The sequence below is a fragment of the Dermacentor andersoni genome, chromosome 6 (genome assembly GCF_023375885.2).
Source record: "Dermacentor andersoni chromosome 6, qqDerAnde1_hic_scaffold, whole genome shotgun sequence".
NCBI classification, from domain to species: Eukaryota; Metazoa; Arthropoda; class Arachnida; order Ixodida; family Ixodidae; genus Dermacentor; species Dermacentor andersoni.
The window spans coordinates 58,465,394-58,487,105 of record NC_092819.1 but is presented as its reverse complement, the minus strand read 5'-3'; the positions used below and the strand labels follow the sequence as shown (position 1 = coordinate 58,487,105).

Genomic DNA, 21,712 nt, shown 5'->3' with positions numbered 1-21,712 from the left:
CCTGGAGCTTCGCCAAGATTGCTTCGGTGGTATGCACTACAAATTTATTACTAATTTAGCAAAAGTGAAATTTCCTTGCAGTAGATGGCCTTTAACTGGTCAGCGGTCGAGATACGCACGATAAGTTCACAGTATTGGTGTAAAATTAGCAGGCAGGAGATGCATAGAGCAAGTGTAGCTACATTTATAAGCTACCTTACAGCGTAAAGGTAGATATTTTAATAAAAAGAAGGAAGGTGAAGTAGAGATATGCAAAATTCTACACTGCAATACACGTAGTTAACTTTTATTAGCTCAAACAGGCTATGTGACCATTTGTCGACGCCCAGTCTACAAGAGGATATCAATACAAACCATCTTCTTCTTCTTCGTCTGTTGTACCCATTGGAGTGATTGGTAGCGCATGGATACATATTATTCTGAGTGCGTCCGGCTGGCAGACGTTCTTGTGACGTTATTGATTGTACGCTTCGGCCTTCTAAATTTCCAAGCAATCGTAGTTTTCCGAACACCCCAGAAAAGCAAAGAACTATTCGTAGCTAAAGCAATGGGCACGAAATGAAAACGAGGACGAGGGAGATGACTGGGGCAAGTGGCTCGAGAAATGAGCCTCTGCGCTCACGCAAAGTCACGAGGCCGTTCGAAGCCGGAAGGAGGAAGTTTAGGCAAACCCATGCACTGCATACCCGTCGCTGCCATGCTGGCTGAACGACCACGCTTGAAGCTCCCATAGACAGGAGCGCCACCTTTCTCTCGAGTAACTTTCTTAGAAAACGCTATGGAACGTGAAGGTGTGAAGGTAACTACGTTGTACTGGCTGTCGCTTGGTCTCGTATTAGCGAAGTCATATTCTTCCACAATTGGATGCGCCGATAGTCCTATAGCTGCGACACTTGCAGCCGCGAAGAAACAATTTGGAGAACGCTTAAGCTTCGCCTTTAAGAGTGGAATGCGATAGCATTCAAGGACACGTGACCGCTTTTCATGCTTTCCGGCAACTGCAGCTTATGTAACCGTAAAGTTTACCGGGAAACGCTGGCGGCAAATGCGGTGCACGAAGACAAGCTTTCTGGTAGAAACGCGGTCTCTTGCGTGGGTTGATCTCCCGTTATCGTTTCGCACTTTTAATATTTCAGTCCGAAAAGAGCTATCATAAAAGATATGCGCTGTCGGTGTTTTTCTTTCATTACATTAGTTTGTGGGCTGCCATTCCCGAATTCCGAGGAATAACTTCGTAAAGAATGAAAGACAAGATATGAGCAACTTTGGTGGTAGATGAGTGGTTGGGTATGCGTGGTTCGGAACTTTGATTGACATTATCCATCATGCCTTATTTTATTTACATTTCATAAAGTTTTACTCTCTCTCTCTCTTATTCGTTATCCTTGCCCTGGTACGGACAACGAAGAAGAAGAGCAGCACGGAACAAGCGCTTCTACCGCCGCCCCTGCGTGTTCCACGTCGGGGACGTCCACCTCTCACGCCATGGCGCCTACAGCGTCGCGGACTCCCTCGAAGGCCCACGTCTTCGATGTTGTTGTCCCTACGGGGAATGGTCCCGAGACCGTCGTCGACGCGACGGCCTCAATAGTTGGCCTCTCTGAGGTCTACTGCGTTCAGCACATGGGAGGCCTCAATTTCCAAGTCACCGTCAAGAGCATGGCTTCCATGACTCTAATCGTCGATGCTGGCTGCCTTGTCATCGGTGGCGAGCGTTGTCCCGTCGTTCCCGTCGGCCCGCAGGTAACCAACGTAACCTGCCTCTTTTTGCCGTCCTTCGTTCCGAACGAAGTCCTCGTCCAGGCACTATCACCATACGGCAAGGTTCTGTCTGTCAACGCTGGTCTTATGAGCGGTTCACGTGCCGTGCTCACGGGCACACGCTTCGTGCGTATGGAAATGAGTACCACAACCCCGGTCCCAAATTATCTGCGAGTCTCTGGTCATCGTGTGACGTTTGACTACCGCGGCTTGCAACGCGTGTGTCGTCGGTGCGGTTCCAGCGACCACTACCGTGCACAGTGCACCGCAGCGTTCTGTGGCCGTTGTGGCGTCCATGGCCACGAAAGCGACGGGTGTGACCGTCCTTGTCGGCGTTGCGGGGATGGTCACCCTACGGTCGCGTGCCCTGTGCGGCGTTCATACTCAGAAGCTGCTACTGGAGCCTTTCCCCCCTTACCGCCGGCATCAACTGCGGTTGCGACTGCGCGTGACGCCGTAACCAAAGGAATTGCACTGACACCGCAAGAACCAGCGTCAAGAAATGAGAAAGAAGAGGCATGCAGCTCGGGAAGTCGCAACGCGCCATCTTCGCCAGCCTCCTCTACTGAAAAAGAAGACAGACCATGACGTGGCGGACCGCAAGACGCCATGTTCGCTGGCCTTCCAAGCAGCGAAGGACACCCGTGCTGTGGCCGAAAGCGCCTCCACTTCGGCTGCTACCATCACTCCTTCTGATCGCAGCAAAGTTTTAAACGCAGATAAAACACCTCACCCTGCGATCACTACAGTCGATATACCCACGAAATCTGCTGTGGCTTCATCCGCCTCAATTGCATCTCGTACAACGGCGCAACCATTACATCTGAATGAGCCCCCAGCTGCCGAAGTTGTCGGCGACGATGAAATCAATCCCGCCGCCCTACCGCTACCGACATCATCCTCATCAGAAAACAGCTTCAGCCTTGGAGTTGATAGCAGCGTTGGACTCTCGCCAAGCCTGGATGAACTCGGCATAGAAATGGCGGCCTCACGAGACGTAAAGCGCGCTCATGCGTCAGCCTCTGGCTCGGACGGCGGCCCCGATCGCCGTGCCGAGTTACAGCGGCCCAAAAAACCTCGGCCTTCTTCGAGAGGGTCAAAGAAGTGACGCGTGCACTGCTTAACCCCTGGACTTGTTCCCAGGGCGCCGACTTGAACAACACGACCAGGTCAGTTTGGTGATACATTTAATTAATTATGGCTGACACCCTGAAGATTATTTCATTAAATGCACAAGGGTTCCGAAGTCCTGTAAAACAAGCCGAAATTATCAGCGTAGCCCGCGCAAAAAATTGTGACATACTGTGTTTACAAGAAATATTTTTTCACCATTGGACATGTCCTTACTTTCAAACGCACTTTTAACCTAGACTGTTTCTTCTCCTTCGCGACATCACGATCTAGCGGAGTTGGCATTATTATTTTCAACAGAGCTCTCTTGCGAGATCATCATGTCTTGTATGATGGGACTGGGCGAATATTGGCATTTGATTGTGTACTATCTTCATTTAGGTTACGGATTTTGTGCATATATGGACCCGCGCAGGCCATTAAGTCCAATGATTTTTTTCGTGACCTGGACGTGTATTTCTTTGACGGTCGTCACGTGGTGCTCGTTGGAGATTTTAACTGCGTCTTAGACACGCGAGCAGATGTGCAAGGCCCGGGCTGGGGTCGCCCTGATTGGAACGCACGGGAGTTGCGTCGCCTCGTCCAGCATTTTTCGTTGCTGGATACATATCGACTTTTTCATGGTTCTTTATTTGCCTGGACCTGGCGACGCGGTGCGTCGTCAAGCAGGTTAGACCGTGCCTATGTGCCAAGCAGTTTAGCTCAGTATGTCACCCGGTCTGATGTGATAACGTTACCTTCATCCCCTGTTTATATTTCCTATCACAAACCAGTAATACTTAAAATTCGCTTCCCTGCTTCCTCATCAGTAAAACCCTAGCGTCTGGACATCCGCGTTCTACATGACGCGCGCTCGCGCTCTTGTTTGTCAAGAGTCTTGGGCGCCTCTGTTTCTAGATCTGACCGAGAGTCATGGGATGCGCTCAAGGTGCAGTGGCGTCTGCACTGTTCAGTTGAAGGACGTGCACTCAGACGACGTATGTCAGAAGAACTGGCGGATACTGCCACGAAGCTCCGCATCGCCCTTCGGGTCAATCAACTGACTCCGTTGATGCGGTCCTGGCAGCGTGAGCTACGGAGGCGTTTCCAACGCCTCATCGCGGCGTCGTCTTTGTCAGCTGCTGCTTGGCGATGCAGACGTAATCCGTGTGGACACCCCGAAGTTCTGCGCTTTTCAAAAAACTCGCTTTTTAGACAGCCGAATGCATTCGGTTCTGCAGCCCCAAGAACACTTCCTGTTACACCACCTCCCACGCGTGATTATTCGCTCTTTCTAACGCATTTTGAAAACATGGCGCGTACGACCATGCAAATAGATTCTGACTCTCGAGGATTTCATACATTGCTTAGTGGGCTGCCTCAGGTTCCACCTGAGGTAGCTGACCGTCTTTGTGCACGACCATCAGCCGAGAAAGTGAAGGCAGCATTATCTTCCATGAAGCGTGGCTCAGCCCCAGGGCCGGACGGGTTACCCGTTGAATTTTATCTAACGTTCTGGGAAGATATTGGTACCACTTTCGTATCTGTTATCAGCCAATGCTTTGAGCACTTTGATTTCCCGTTTAGTTTTCGGGACGGTCGTATTGTGCTAATACCTAAGCACGATCCGTCATCAGTTCGTCCAGAGGAATGGAGACGAAGCACGCTTCTCAACGTTGACTACAAAACCTTCACAGCTGTTCTCACCCGGCGCTTGAGAAGCCTGATGCCTTCCCTAATAGGACACCATCAAGCATGCTCAGTGCCTGGCAGAGAGATACACAGTCTTTCTTTCGTTAAGCGTGACATGATGACATACACGCTGACCAGGTCGGCACGTGGTCTCTTAGTTTCACTAGATCAAGAAAAAGCATTCGATCGCCTTGAACATAACTACATTTTTCATGTACTGACCTCGTTCGGCTTCTCGTCAAATTTTGTTGAACTTATTAGGAATACCTATTCAAATATCCGAAGTACATTGTTCCTTGATGGTCGAGAAAGTGCACCGTTTCCCGTTACTCGGGGCGTTCGTCAAGGGTGCCCTCTATCCCCAGTACTCTTTGTGCTCAGCCTTGAACCATTTCTGCGTTCAATAGTGAGAGACCCTTACGTATGCGGTCTCCCACTGCCTGATAGCGGTGTTGTGAAGGTGACAGCCTTCGCCGATGACATCACATTATATCTCAGGAATGAAGATAGCTTAACCCGTAGCCTTCAAATTTTCACTGAGTAGGGAAATATTTCAGGTGCTGCGCTAAATTTTTCAAAATGTCATTATTTGTTCATTGGTTCACCACAGACACGCCTAAGTCCCCTTTTCCGTCTTCAAAAGAGCAATTCTCTTCGCATTTTAGGCCTTGACTACACCTCTAATGGCATATCAGACTCTGTGTGGCTCTCAATTCTTGAAGATGTAAGGCGAAATATTGAAGATGTTCAAGGGTATGATTTACCCCTATCAGAAAGAAGGTACTTAGCGTAGTCTGTATTTTTCGGCCGTGTGTGGTACGTTTGTCACGTCGTACAGCTACCATTACAGGTTACTAGGTCCTTGCAGTCCCTTCTTGATGCCTTCTTCTGGTCGGGCCGTACAGAACTGGTCTGTCGCGCGGCGCTTGGGCAACCACGCTCTCGCGGTGGGTTCGCCTTCCCATCCGTGTCTGTCCGCTGCCGGCTGCTTGCTCTGCGATTTCTGCTCCGTCTGTTACAGCATGATCAGTGTCCAGCGCGTGAACTCGCTTGCTATTTCCTTGGCACGAAAATTCGCTACATGCTACCGGGCGTACACTTAAATCACGGACCACAAGTGTTAAACGCACCTACATTTTACTGTACGGCCGTGGCATTTTATCGCCACATACAACACGTATGTCCTGATGTAGACGTTCTACAAAACCGTGTAGTAGATACTATGTCAGCCTTACTGCTTCCTCTAGTTCCCCCAGCGCGCCTCACACGTTCCAATAATGTGTCGTGGGATGCGATAACGGCGTCATTTTTGCCTGGCCACCTACGCGACTTAATGTGGCGTCTAGGGTGGCAAGTGCTTCCAACTCGGGACAGGCTTGAGCGGTGGGGCGTTGTCCCATCTTCGCAGTGTCCCAATTGCCCCCTTCAAGAATCCAATGAACATGTACTGCTGCAATGCGTCGTTGCCAGGATATTTTGGAGGGCCGTGCATACTGGATTTCGTGGCCTTGGAGTTAACCGCTTTATTACATCTGGTCGCTGCTCACGTGGCCGCTTCGCGCGACATTTAATTGCTGCGGGGGCCTTCTGTCTATGGCGTAACCGGTGCGAGGCAGTTGCGGCGGGACGTCGTCACCGCGCTCTGTTTCCACTTATGGGGAGGCTCTACTCTGAGCTACTGTTGTTTCTGTCGGAGGAGTTGTTCTTCCTTGGAGAAGAAGAGTTCCTTCGACAGTGGTCATGTCGTTTCCTGTCGGTGGCTGATGGACGCGTATGGCTGAATTTTCGTCCAGCCTGGTTCTTGTAGCCAGACCATCAGAAGTATTCATTTAATGCACATAGAATGCAGGTGCCCGTGATTTCTGTGTGTGTGTCCTCTCGTATACATGATCATTTTTGTATATACACATCTCGTGCACATCACTTCAAAATTGTGTAAAGTGTTCTATCACATCATCATTGTACATAACCATTGTGTACGCTGTATATATTGAAAATCATTTTGTACATCTGGCATTTAGTTTATGTGTAACTGTGCCTTTCCGTGGGTATACGTGTTTATATATTGGTGCGTGAGGACTCGGACATTACTTACGTTGAAAACGTGCTGTGTTTCGTTTCTTACATGTTATCGTCCCGGTGGAATTGTGCCGTGATTATGACTCGGTGTTCGTATCGTCTCTTGTCGAAATAAACTTTTTCTAAACACAGGCCAAGCTAACCCTCGGGGACCTGGAAGACCAAAGACAACTCGTCGCCAGGGCCAAGAGGGCAGTCGAAGCCAGAGGGTTCCTGGACTAAGGAGCCTTCCCACCTTAGGGTGATATCCGGCCTCGCTCGGGACACTGTTTCGTTTAATAAACGTTTCTCTCTCTCTCTATTGTCAAAGCGACGTTCGACGCTGGACGCCGACGTCAGATTTTATGCGACGCGGGGCCCTTAACGCTATCGCGTTAGCAATTTCCCTCCTCCTAAGCACCTGTCCAGGTTATAGCACGGAGAGGCAGGAGCTCTGTACTGCGGTAAGAGACACTTGGACAGAGGTCACGGCGGACGTGTGCGCTAAAGGCAGCCAGAGAGCAAGTTCGCTTCCTGCGGTCTACGGGCCGGCGCGGTATGCTGTGATTGTGAGGTGTTCCGCCTTCTTAATTTGGTGCGCCGATTATCTGCTTCGCTTCTCATCTTTGTCCCTTCCTACCTCTTTAAATACGAGCTTTTCCCCACCCACGTGCAAGGTAGCAGAAAGTACTTGTCCTGGTTAACCCTCCTGCCTCTCGCTTGCTTCTCCTCTCTCTCTCTCTCTCTCTCTCTCTACGCACATGACGACTTGCCTGCCCAACACACCCTCGAAAGGAAGCCTGACTCTCTTTGCACCACGACATGCAAGTTTCCTGAAAAAACAAAAGAAAAAAGAAGAGAGAGAGAGAGAGCAATAATATTAACAGTAGACTTCAAGCATGTCGCTTCAGCCAGCATGGGATTGATGGGTAAGCACATGTATTTGACCCAAAGTTCGCCTTTCCTGCTTCAACCGGCTTTACGACTTTGCATATTGATCATGTTAAACAAGATATTATGTTATAAACGCATACATTCGCAATGATTTACGGATGTTAGCAGAAACTTATTGCCTTTCTGCGTTTAGAAAAATGCGTCCTTTTTTTTTTCAATGAGAAAGATGATGATGATGCGGTGTCTTGTATCGCAGGGGCAAGATATGGTTAAAGAGCGCCAAGCAAGTTTTAACAAATTGGCAAGGGGGCGATGAATCACTAAAAGTAGATAGACGTAACGTCGCCGTAGAGTCATTTTCGAAAGAAAGAACGTTACAGCTACCGCCGCAAAAGACACCTGAAATCACAAGAATGAATACTCGACAAATCAATGTAATGATTATAATTCCCACGGTATAGTACTTGAACGATCGCTTCTTTTTTTTTTTTTTTTTTTTGTAGGAAACTCTGCGCCAGCGGGGGCCGCCTTGTTTGAGCCAATGCTTATTCGGAGGGGACCTCGACTTCCTTTGTACGCCGCGGCAAACACGTGATGCCGTCGTCACCGGAAAAACCCATTTGCCTCCGCGTACACCGTTGTCATCGGAGGCGCCCGCAACCCGACTCGTTGCTGGGCCCCGGGCTGCAGAGCGGTAAAAGTGCATGCGCACGGGGGCGGGGTGGGAGTGGGGGAGGCAGGGGGGGGGGCAATTCGAGATGCGCGCGGTATATACGATAGCGTTTGCATAGCCATTAACAGTTCGCCCCGATGACCGCCGTCGGCAGCAGGCCATCGCTGTCCGCCTTCTGTTCATAAAGAGGAAAGCAGTGTTGGCTCTTGCATGACAAACTTTATTGGCTGTTAACGCGAAAGTTTTCTAACCGCGTACTACGTGATGTATTCCTTTGTAGGCATTCCTGCCGTTATTTCTTTTGGTTTCGCTTTTCGTTACTGCCCTACGCGCGAGATGCGATAACCTTGGCACGCAACAAAATATTTTTTTTCTCATCTTGGTACTTCATTGTAATAAAAAGAAAGTTAGATATTTATGCACATAATCTTTCGCTTGCGCTGCATCCACTCCTTTCTTAATGTTGCTGAAAGAAAAATTGTGCAATAGTCACAGAGGAGACTTCAGCAACAGAGGCGATTCTATTAAGTCGCATATCGGGCAGGCAGGTGGCCGCGTTGAGCCATAAGCACTGGAAAGGGGCACCGCTGTACGGTGGATTTCATTTCGCAGCTAAATATCGTACATTTTCTCCCTATCTGTCCACAACCGAAAAAACAAAGACAGTGTGCACTACTCTTTGGCGTGCTTATTCGTTAGAGGATATCAGCTTGCCAAAGTAATTAGTCCAGGAACCGAGCGCTAAATACTAGTATTGTTAAGAATGGCCATACGGGGTGGCAACGTGCCAGCTTTCAGCCCGCTGCACGTGTTCCAAGCCCACCAGTCGGGGCGCCCTTCCGAGAGCTGCGGTCGGCAGGCAGCCACGTGGCGCGCGATCAACTCCGGAAATTGGTACTTGGCCGCACCACCCGAGACGGAGCACAGTTCTACGAAGCCCTCGGTCGTCGACTCCGGAGCCTTTGTGTGTATGGGTTCGCACCTGTGTGTGTGCGTGTGTGTGGGCGTAAACGATAGTGCGGGGCGGCGGCAAGTTTACAATGCTTGGACGAACCTTCCCGACCATTCGTGCTCCGTCCACGACCGAACGATGACGTCGAACTATGACGTCAAGCGGAGAGCTTATAAGCAGCGTTTGCCGGCTGCTAGGGTGTGCTCGTGTCGTGATCGTTGTCGGGAGCTGAGTGCTCTGTCATGCTCGAAATGTAGTAGTGAGCTGTGTGCTCGTAAACTGTTTGCTGTATGTTAGTTTTGCGGGCTCCATATGGGAGTCGCGCTAGTCTGCCAATGTATGTCCTGTTTTAAATGTAAATCCTGCAATTAAATCCTGCTCGCCCAGTCCTGTCGTCCCAAGTTCATCTCTACAGCTACGTCTGACAAATCTTACAGTATGTATATAACCTATTTCTGTTAAACTACTTTTGTATAAACGAACTTCACTAGTAAAGGTTCTTTTCTTTTTCTTTTTGCGAACAGCGCAGATTGCGTATGCGAGTAAACGTTCTAGCAACAAAACAGTCACGAATTTTTCTTTTGTGTGCGCACCTGTAGAGAGGTCCACAGGGCGAAACTTCCTCAAGGCGGGACGCAGTACTTCACGTTCATGCAGAACGGCCTGCGGATTGAGTGTGTTCGCTCCCTTACGAATGCCGGTTAGGCGGTCATACTAAGAAAAATTATATCACGACGTCAAAGAGGGGCACTAAAGAGAAAAGAATAGCGTGTGCTGCATTAACAAATTACACTTCTGCAATACCACAAAAAAAAAAAGAAGCCTCTCTTGCCGCATGAAGAAGCTTGTTGCCGAGTTACGCTCAATCCGCACGGCCTTCCGCACGCTTGCGGACGTGTGGAAGGCCGTGCGGATTTAGCTTAAATGGGCCGTAAGCCAGAAAGGGCGCTAAAGAGAAAGGCGGGTTCCAACGTCACATTGAAGTTCCCGCGCCACTTCGTCGCAAATTCATGACTTTTTCTTTTCTTCTTTATTTTTTTTTTGTTCAGTGTCGGCTAGGGTCTAGAGATGGCTCCTTGAAGGACACTTAGCCAGTCTATAATTAGATTAGTGTTTATATGAGTGTCCGTGTAATACGAGGTCGTTTACAGCGCGAGCTAAGCGATTCTGAGTGGTACGAGCTGGCATATGGCGTCTGTTGTGCCCTTCTGTTCACCCTGCCCTAACTTTCACATAACACAAACACAGCGACATGCCCTTGACGAACGTGCACTGGCGTGTGCACTTTGGCCGCTTACTTATCGCATGTTCGGCATGCACACAGATGCGAACAAGCGGGAGTATCTGCTCTTTGTTCGAAAGGTTAGTACTTGCACCCGCAATGTATGCTTCGTGGCTGCGCCGTTTATCCGCTGCAATCAGCGGTAAGCCACCAACAGTGCCTTCCCACCCCTCGAACGCGTTGGAATTCAACTACGGAGTTAACCTGTAGGACCGAATGGTCGTTGACGGGGAGATAACGTCGCTGTTCAAGGGATTATTTTCTTTGTCAGACCCCTTTAACGGCAAGCGAATGGTGAGGAGTCGATTGTGATATACATAGCAACTGTCAGCAAGTGAGTTCATTATTCTGCAAGTTATGAGAACTGAATTTCACGCATTCAGCGTTACGCTTGTGCATTTGTGCAGTCTATTCATAGGTGACATCATGAAACAGACGTTCGCCCTCTTACCGCGTGCTTCGTGCCGTTTCGGTATCTTTTTTTTCTTCCATGCATTGTTTGAATGTGTGAGAAAAAGAAGAAGGGAAAAAAGAAGGAAACTAAAGACGAAAAAACGGAACGGCACAACGTACGTGGTAATAGCGCGAAAGTTAACCTACCGTTAAGCATGCTCAACGCATTCTTGGATAGCAACTGCAGTTAGGTCTTCGTAATTTTTGTACAGTCATTAGCGCACAATAAGCTTGCCTTTAGACATATGATAACCCTCTCAGCACCAGCTTACAGAGAACGTCGTGGATAGGTGGCCAATTATTGACCTTCGGTATGTTCATACGCTCTGAGTGCCAGTACCACGTTACGCATTATGGGCAAGTGTGCGTGTTACAATCTTGGTTCCGTACTACGCTTTTCCTTTATTAATTTTACGAGCAAGTTTGAGTGTATCATATTTGGTAATATTTATCTGAGACTCTCCTAATACGAAGCGATTACTACACTAAATAACTAGGCTATGTTTCCGGTGCCGATGCCCGTGGGAACGCTACTTGTGGGCCTGTGCTGCGGTGTTGTAATGATTGTTTTTATATAACCCTGCTTGTTATTTTAGTGTTCTTTCACGAGTGTTTTCTTTTTCCTTGGAGACGGAGGTAGAGGTAGGCAACAAAAACTTTGCTTTAAAAGAAATATTGAAATGACAAAGTCAAAACTAACACGCACTTTAGTGAGAACAAAGAAAAACTGCGCAAAAAAGAACAAGACAGAGAAAGAACCACACGACACAGGCGCAGACTAACAACTGGTTTAATGCTCCAACGCCTCTTTCCTACCAACAACAGAGCGCATGCGCACCAACCACAAAAACCAAAGCCGCTATCATGTAGTCAAGCCAAGAAACGCCAACTCCTTGCGGTACAAATTTGTGGAAGCCTCACTAACACATTTATCTGGCCCTAATCTCACGATTTCTAAAGCTTCGATTATTTCACGCTCTTTCTTATCCCTTGCGCGTCCGACAATCTTAGTCCTGCCGAAAAGTGGGGTACAAACTTTGCCGTCATGCCTGCAGGTCTTGCAATGCTTAGGAAGATGCTGTCCTCTAGAATCATCTAGGTAATTGGCATGTTCTAATAATCTAATATTAATCCACACATTTGTTCTCATAATGTCATACCAACTAGCCCCTCACCGTACGCTACTAGACGCACTTTAGGACCACTTTCATAGGCTCTCACATCTACGCCATACGTACCGGCTTCCCCAACGAACTCCTAATTGACGCAACTCCTCTGCATTCATATTGCAGCAGCTGCAGGGCATGGCATGCCTCCGTGGGTCGTGCGTTTAACTTTGGCATTAATATTTCTTCGTGGCCCGCAGGAATGAAAGTTTAAAGATGTAATCTTGGCTGGACGAGGCCGTCTTGTGTGTGAAGATGCTGCCGCATTTCGTTTTTTTATTCTCATGCCCATTTTCTAATGAATGTATTCTCAAGGTGAGAATGCAACTGCGTGCCGTGGCTCTGTTATATATATATATATATATATATATATATATATATATATATATATATATATATATATATATATATATATATATAGATTATTCACCATCGTACCAAATAACAGACGATGAAGTCAAAGAAAGCACAAGAGGAATTAATTGTTATGTTTAATTTAAATGTACAAATTATAAAACGAAGGGAATCGAAAGCGGACGAAAAGACAACTTGTCTCAGGTGGGAGCTAAATCCACATATTCAGCTTTACGCGTGTTGCCATCACTGCGGCTTTTTCTTGTGCACTTGTGCGTACCTACAAGATTAGCACTGGGAGTTTCAGAAGCAAGCGCCAATCACAGCCCAAGACAGCGAACAGTGAAACGTCCTTTTAAGCGTAGGGCATCGCGCGAGGTTACAAGCAGGCAACCGGGCAATAAACTGCCGTATGCCGACCGACGGCATCAAGACTGCCAAATAGGCGGCGGCGAAATCCGCGCCCAGCGACGGTTCCCTCGGAGTGACAGGAACCGATCTCGAAGGCTGCGCCTTTCCACGCCGGATGCACCGGAAATGATTGCGGAGCGGGAAACACGTCACGGCGGCTATGTACAGCTATGTAGCCATATACAGCTACGCAACCCGCACGAGAAATGTGGGGCTCCGAGGGGCTCGATATATTGTTGGTCACAAAGGGTACTCAGTTTCCTAGCGTTTCACTTAACCAAAAACTATAAAATCTGCAGCAATAAATTTGACCAGAATAAAAAATAAATGCATATGCAAAAGTGGCAAACATACAAAACGGTTAGGAGAATCTTAACGCCTGGAGTCTCTAAACGCTAAGCAAAGCAATATTGCTGCAAGTAGAGCTGCACAACGACACACTCCACCAGAGCCCGAGAAACTGTCAAATTGGAGTGATCCGCCAAGAATGAACGTATAGAAATATAAACAGTGTGGGTTGTCTTTCTGTACCGCGCTAAGTTCTATTCCTACCAGACCATACTGATCGAAGATTACGGAAGCAAGGGACGACTACTCCTTCTTTCTTTCTCCCGCGCGCGTTTGCCGTTTGCTACACGAACGCGTGGACCAATTTCGACGGTATAATTGAACACGGACACCCGTAATGACGGCTACGAAGAGCGCGAGACCAGCAAAAATTAGGCTCCCGCGCATAAAAATGAGTAATGAATAAATTAAACGGGTCTGCGTTCTCGCCCGCCGCGCCTGGAACGGATGGCCCCAATCATTCCCGCCGCGCGCTAACTTCGAGCACGAGGTGAACAGCAGCAACGCGGCGCGTCGCATGCACTCTCATGAACTCGCGTATACACACCAACCATTCGTGGAGCACCGCCAACGCCAGCAAGCGAGCGAGCAGGTATACACATAGCGGTAAAGAGAGACCCTAGACCGCGCGGCGTCTCTCGTTTCCCGAAATAAAGCTCGTGTCTCGGCTGTGGAGAAGGGAGGGAGGGATATGGGGAGAGAGCCCCTACCAGGCGATCCGAAACGTCGATGGCCATTATCGACGGAGCGAGAGGGAGAGGGCTCGCGCTCGCGCGCAACCCGCGGGAACTGCAGGATCGATGTTTCAGGGAGAGTACGGCGAACTTTCAGTTTTTCTCCTTCTCCCCCACCTTCTTCTCGTTCCTCCTCTCTCGCCACCGCTACCGCCACGTTGGACCCCCGCCGGCCAAAGACCCAGACTCACGCCCACGCGATTTGCCTGGGGCACGCCGCCGGCCTGCACTCGCAACTGATCGCATCATCTGTAGAAAGCACTAGCACCACGCAATGTACTTTACGGAAACGCATCTGGTCTTGGGGTGGATACCTTGGTCCGGCAAAATACAGGCCGTGCGAGAGAAATGGAGAATGGAAAAGAAAGGCGGGAAGCTTAACCAGATTGAACCTGGCTTTGATACCCTACACTGGGTAGCGCCACTGATTCGGTTGCACGAGAGCGCGGTCTGGATTTGAGAATTTGAAGGTATACCTTCGCTGTTCAAGTTCGCTCGCCACCATTTTCATTCTCATCGTCAACACGTATCTCTCGCTCTTTACTCCAGCTTCCCTTATATATATATATATATATATATTACTGTATACTGCATATATTACTGTATTACTGTATATTATATATGTTACTGTACTCTGACGAAGGCTGGTCCACCAGCCGAAAACGTTCAGTCAATAAGTCTTCCTAAAAGCTCGTCGTCTCTTTCCTGCGTATATATATATATATATATATATATATATATATATATATATGCGGCTAATACAGCTAAATGCAGCTGAGGACGATGGCAAATGAAATGGACATTTAACCCGTGACCAAAAGTGTACAGCGAGCATTTATCTCTGCAGTGTCGATCTCCTGAACTGGTACGGTCAGTTTTTAGGCCACGTGACTAAGCTATGAAGAAATTCAAGCTCTTTTTTTTACACGGCAACCCGTGGTCCGTACACGTTCTTTTTTTTTTGTTTGCTCACAGTTGCATATCGCTGGACCACCGCCTCGTGCTCGGCCAGGTTGTGCGCGCAGCAAGGCCTCCAAGAGTAGCGGCGTCGTGTGTACGTATTTCGGAGGCTGCAACATTGAATATTGCACTGCAGCAGATGAGGACGATGTTATGGGCATCGCAAAGCTGTGTGCTCTCGAGAAGATGGCAGTGCGTGTCCGCTGTGAGAGACTGCTACGGTCCTAGTAAATGAGTTGAGAGCCAAAGTCGATTCACTTGTTTTCTTTTTTTTTTTTTTCTCATTTGCTTCCCGCCCGTATCTAAATGTGTCTAACGCGGCCACGACCAAGCCCGCAATCTTGGCAACAGCAGTAGGACTACATGTAGCCACTGAGCTGTCGCTCAAGAGTGGAAACAAATGGCGGGCCCTGCATATTCAACTCATATTTCCTTATCCATGCCTTTCAAGGTAGAAGACACGCTTCACAGAAAAAGCGACTGATTCGCGTTGGCCGCCATGCTCGCAGTGTGCCCAGCGCAAAATTGAGAGAAAAAAAAAAGAAAAGGCGATCCTACCACGTGCGCCAATAATAGTGCGTCAATATTGTGCGTTGCTAAAACAAATGTGTTCAATTTATTAGCAGCTTCGCAGCGCACATCGTTTCTCTTAAAGAGGGAGCCCCACTCCTAAAATTTAGAACGCTTTCTTTGTTTTTTCGTTTTCAACCGTTGCACCGCTTAATGCGGACGTTAAACGAGCTCTCGGGTTAATTAGGTTAACACGGGCGAAACTGCTCTGTTAACTGGCATTCTTCGTCGCGCTGGGAAGGCGAGAATATTTCTCTCAACAAAATTACCCGTAGACATTATTAACGTTATCCCTGCATAATTAAAAGATTTAGCGTTCATTTTAAGCAACGCGCGACTGGCTGGGTAAACGGGACGATGGACATCTCCGACAAGTTGGCCCATTCGCGCGTGTTCAGCCTGTCAGTACTACTGCGCCACGTGGCACCAAAGCTGTGAGGAAAAAAAAATAAAAACCACCAGAGAGAGCAGTAAAACAGGTCACGTGGTCATTTTTCCCTCAAGCTCTCTTCCTCTCTCTCCCCACTCTCTCCCTCTCTCTATCTCCCTGTCTATCTCTCTCCCTAGCCGCTGTATTTTTCTCTTTCTAAACTTAATTAATTAAAATAAATTATGCCGTTTTTACGAGCCCAAACAATGATATAAATATAAGGTGTGCCGTCGTGGGGCGCAGTAAATTTGTACCGCCTGGGATTATTGAACGTGCACCTAAATATAAGTGCACGAGCGCTTTTGCATATTGCTCCCCTCGGAATGCGGCTGTCGCGCCAGCTCATCGCACCCGAGACCTCGAGCTCAGAAGCGCCACGCCATGGCCACAAAGCTACTGCAGGGGATTTTCTTCCCTAACCTGAAAAATAAAAATAAAAAATAAGATGTTTTCGATATTGGCTGGCATGTTTGATTGTTCTCTCACTGAACTAAACCTCGCGAATTGCGCAAAAACCATTGTGCACGGTAGGGATACTAATCGCCGAGTGCGACGATTCCGGAGAATAACGTGGGCTGCTCTTGTGTGTGTGTGTTTTGAGGCCAGCCAGTACATTAGGACGTTATCGACCCGGTAAGTCCTAGCTACAAATTCTGTGCAGGCGTTGGGCATTTTCATTGCCCTGTATACTATACCGGGTGTCTCAACGAACGCGTTCAAAATTGAAAACAAATTCCTGTGGCAGATAACACAATTCTAGTCCATGAGCTGGTCTAGTCGAAGAGGCGGTCATCACTTCCACCAGAAATTGACTGATTAATAAGAAAATGACTAATTAAGTGTAATTGCAACATTGCAACTTTCAAATTCTAGCCGGGGAGTTCGCAAGGCGCATCCACTTGGAATGAACCCTGAGGATGACGCCAGTTTCGAGATATTAATTCCCGAATTTTGCGGAGAAATGCATTGGCGTTCCAGTTAGTTTTGTGCGTCGATGCATAAAACGACGTTTTGTTGAGAATGTAAGTGGAACGACGGTGCATTTTTACCGCAAGTTTGATGGTGGATATCTCGTAAATGGTGTCATTGCCACAATTCTTTTCAAGTGGATGTGCCTTGCAGTCTCACCCCCTAGAATTTGTAAATTGCAATATGTGCCATAAGACAATTAGTTAAAACTTAATTAGTTACCTTTTGTTGATTAGTGTATTATGCATTTCAATTCTTTGAACAATTAAAGGCCGCCTCTTCGAGTAGACTAGCTCCTGGACTAGAATTGTGCTATGTTTTTTTTTCTTTAATTTGAATGTGCTCCCTTGAAACACCTTGTACCTTTTTTTTTTTTTTTGCAGTCTCCTACTTAAGTTCTTATTTTGTTAACGTTCCAGTTTATGCATATATTTACCAGACATATTTACCACTGACGACACTTTTCACTCAATTGAATAGTTTTGCATTACAACTGGCGATTTGCCTGGACCTCGTTTTAATATTTTTACTGTGGCCATGTTTTGTGTAGCATCTATGTTATGTTTTTTTTTCCTGAATCTCAAAGCTTCATACTCCACTCCTACTTGGCCCTAAAAAGTGTACCGCAGTTCTCCGTAAATAAAAAAAATAGACCCAAATAATCCCGACCACTTGGTGTCTTTGAACGCGTAGTCTAAAGCTCTGTGGGCACCTCAGAAGCGGAACGCCATCCACTGAGGTTATGCAGCAGGTGCGCGGGATTGTTTAGGTGAGAGAGTCGCAACTTTCGACCAAATTTTCCGAGTCCCGACTGGACACAGCCTGGACGGCCAGATGTCCCGACATCCCTTTCGTTTTCTTGTTTTTACAACATAACAATAAACAAACTAACATCCTTCTTATAGCATACCTAACTGCCCGGTTGCGCATTGTGCTGTTTCGTCCTGTGTTGCATTCTGATAAACACAAAAGGGGTTACTTTTTTTTTTTTTCCGTGGTTCTGTCGTAGGCCCTTAACCGTTCGCGGTACCTCTATGTGTAATATTTGGCGTTGTTGACAGGCAAGTACCGCAACTTTCTTGTTGCAAATCGCGACATGGTAGCCCCCCCCCCTCCCCCCCCCCCAAAAAAAAAAAAAAGAACTGATACATTGCTGCACGTGCGGACGGGCGGCTCCTCGCACTGGTAGCGTCAGTCTCGGTCGTCGCCAGCGCGCTTTTCGTATGCACCACTCCCCCATCCCGACCTCGTCTATTCAAAGGTTCGATTTTAGTTCGATGAAACTAAAACAGCGGCTTTGCAAACGCTGCCAGCGTGAATCAAAGGCGTCCTATGCTCGGATCCCCAATCGATGAATAAAGTTGTTCTGGTTTAAATCTCACGAGAATATTGTACAAAGTTAAGTGAGAGGTAAGACACGTCTTTATTAAGCTTTACGTAGTGTGAGAGGACGCACCGTACTCAATCATAAGACTTTGTTTAAGAGAAAACGACACGCGCGAGGAAAGTTCTTGCGCAAGAAGCCAAAGCAAGCGCTGAACATTGCCTACAGTCGTACGAGGGATGTCAGTTTCCTTATCACTTCAATTATTGCTCGCTGGCCGGAAGCATCCCGCCACAGCCTCCCCGACCACGCCAAACTCTCGGCTTCCTGCTTACAGTAAAACTTGTCCGGTCTAACTGAAACGACAGTTTCATTAGCCACGTTTCAATTTGCCTTTCCCTGCCGTGCAAAACGGGGTAAAGATTGAAGGAAAGGACCTCGTTAAAAAAAAAGAGAAGGATGATCACTGGTAAGCTAAACGCTTGTCTCGTTTCAAAAGAAAAGGATAATCAATGGTAAACAAAAAGTTTGTCGTATACCACTCTCTTTGACAGCGAGCTGGTCGCAACAATACAAGATCACCGCCGTCAAGTGGTCCGCATAATACGTGTTCCGTACCAGATAGCCGGGAATTATCTAGGCCACGGCTCCAATTAGAAACGTCCCTGATGTACTGCTCCTTCGAGAGCAGCCCCTCCTCGCCTGAGGCGCGCGACGGTTAAAACAAGACGCGACTGCGAGGGTATAGTCTGCCAGCTCGAAGCGAACCCTCATTAAGGCTCAGCGCGCCGCAGTAAACGCGGCGTGCCCATGGATGAATAGCCCGTCGCACCATGCACTGCAGTGCGACCGAGCGAGCGGAAGACAAGAGGAACTGGGTCAAGAATGCTCTTTCGCAAGATTACAGGAATCGCACGAGGGGGGCGAATTGCTACACTCCCCAAACGGTCACGCCATCGAAAGCTTCAGTAGTCGCCGCCGTGGCTTTTGAAGCTACAGTAGCCGTCTATATATTCCGTCGCATATGTAGTACTCGAAGAACTCGTTCTTTCTCCCCTATTATTTAGGAAGAACTTTAGACAAGGCGTATTCTATGTTGGCGGCCTAAGAAACGGGTACTATGGAGATACTGGTCCAAGTTATCCGCGCGCAGTTGCGCAATGGGCTGCAGAGCAAGCGGAGGCGGATCTGTCGCCTTTTTTTTTTTTTTTTTACTTCGTTTTGCGAGCATGTATCTCACACTAGATAGCGTGAGGATCGTAAAAGTCAACGCTCCGGAGGATCACAAAGACATCTTCCAAGGATAACAATCGAGTGTCGAAATCTAAAAGCTCCTTTTTCTTTTTTAAATCTTACACCCACTGTGTACATTGGCGACTCGTATTTTTTTCTCTCTCTTTTTTTCTCATCTTGCTTTTATATACGCTCGCACATTCGCGGATTCATTACTTTCTGTTTTAGTTCACGCGATAAGCTATAAGTCATAGGGTCGCAAACGCTGCGGGATTAATCTTGCGAACCTGTCTCACTGTTGCGCAGTCCGTCCTTCAGCGCACGGTCTCTTGATCTTTCTGCATGCGTATAAGAAACAAACATGCGATGCGTCGTTTCGAAAGAACCCTCGCCTCGCTAACGGCTCTCTTCAAGCCGTTTTCCTTTTTATTCCATGCATGCGGCCGTTTCTCCTTTTCCCAAAACCAACAACCCCACCTCCCCCACCTCGCGTTCAAGGATGCCTGCCGGTCGGCGATCCAAGCCGACCCCTGCAACGCAAAGAAACCCATGCGGGTCGCCCCAGAGGGCGCTTTCTTTCGCACTACATTACACGCAAGAGGTTTCTCGGCCGTCTTAAATATTAAGCCGGCGCGTCTCGAGACGCCTTGCGCAAACGCCGCAGCTCCCCAACTCTTGCCATATCCCCCGCCACCACAACGTACACCACCTTCCACCTCTGGCCGCCCTTTTCAGTCCTTTAAAATATGCAAACCAATGACAGGGCACTCCCGACGCGAGCCATGTACCGTAAGTTCCCGCACGTAATACGAGTCCGCAAACGATACCGAGCGCAGCAAAATATTTATTCTAACGTAGTACGACTCTGAGAAGAAGCACTCGGTGTTCGGTTTTATAAAAAAAACACTGAGGGTCCTGTTCTCATGTAAGCCAATGATGGGCATGCGGTGTGATACGCATCTAGGACCTTGTTAAAACATAATCCGCGATATATATATATATATATATATATATATATATATATATATATATATATATATATATACTTATACATATATACATAATTAGAGCGTGCGTACAGGAATGACAAAAATACAAGAATGAAAAAAAAAGCCAGAATAAATTTTGAGATAAAGTAATTTAGAATGATGAGCTGAAATAAGTGAATCCACAGATTTTTTTATTGTAATAAAGTAAACGTGTGTGTCCCTAATAAAGTTGTAATTTGCAATGAAAGCGTCCTTGTGGCTGGATCCGAGCGAAGGCGCCTCAAAAGAGAGAATAGCCGCCGAAGTTAGCAAAAGACGAAGCTCGCGAAGTGCATCTTCAAAAAACTGCTTTTGTCTTGAAAATCGGCCGCAGGATAGAAAAAATATCTGCTCCGTAGATTCTATAACCGGGTGTTTCAGAGTGTTTCATTTTTTAAAGGTCGCCTGTGGGAGATAGCGCGGTTCTACTTCATGAGCTGGTCCACTCGAAGAGGCGGATATTACTTGAAAAAGAAAATTGAAATGCACAATCCACCAGTTAACAAAAATTAACTAATTAATGTTTTGGTGAATTATCTTATGGCCCGTATTGCAATTTATAGACTCTAGCCGTGGAGTTTGCATGGCGGGTCCACTTGGAACGAATTCTCAGGAGGACACCAGTTTCGGGATATTAATTCCCGAACTTTGCGGAGAAGTGCACATGCTTTCCCGTTACTTTCTTAACAAAACGTCGTTTTATAAGTATAAGTATATAAGTTTGTTTTCCAGGTTCAACTGGATGGTTTTCTGGCAAAAAGCTGCATGAGCAGCTTGACTGCATTGAAGCACGAAACTATCTGGAACGCCACTGCATTTCTCCGCAAATTTCGGAAATCATTATCTCGAAACCAATGTCATCCTGAAAATTCGTTCTAAGTGTATCGGCCTTGCGAAATCCAAAGCTAAACTTGTACATTGCAATATGGGCCATAATTTAATTAGTTAGAAAGTGATCTTTTTGTTAATTAGTCGATTATGCATTTCAAGTTTTTGTGCAAGCAATGTCCGCCTCTTCGAGTAGACCAGCTCATGAACTAGAGCTGCGCTATCTGCCACAGGCAACCTTTAAAAAAAAATTTGAGTGTTCGCGCTGAAACATTCTGAACACTCAATAGACAGCGCCTGCGAGCGTCTCTTATTTTTCGTCTTTGACAAGTTGTTGCGCTGACAGATCATGAAGATTCAAGGAGATTGCAAAAGTAACACAAAGGGGACAGAGTCAGACAAGATCTGCGTGAACGAAACTTTATCAGAAGCCAGCGGTCGCGCCTATTTGTGAAACTTCAAACTAGTTTGAGGGACACCGA

General features: G+C 47.4%; 1 protein-coding gene across 2 annotated transcripts in view; it reads right to left on the bottom strand.

Moving 5' to 3' along the window:
- The window catches only part of LOC126522798 (uncharacterized), a 143,257-nt gene that overhangs the window by 77,192 nt on the left and 44,353 nt on the right, over positions 1-21,712 (bottom strand). The gene's annotated exons all lie outside the window — the stretch shown is intronic.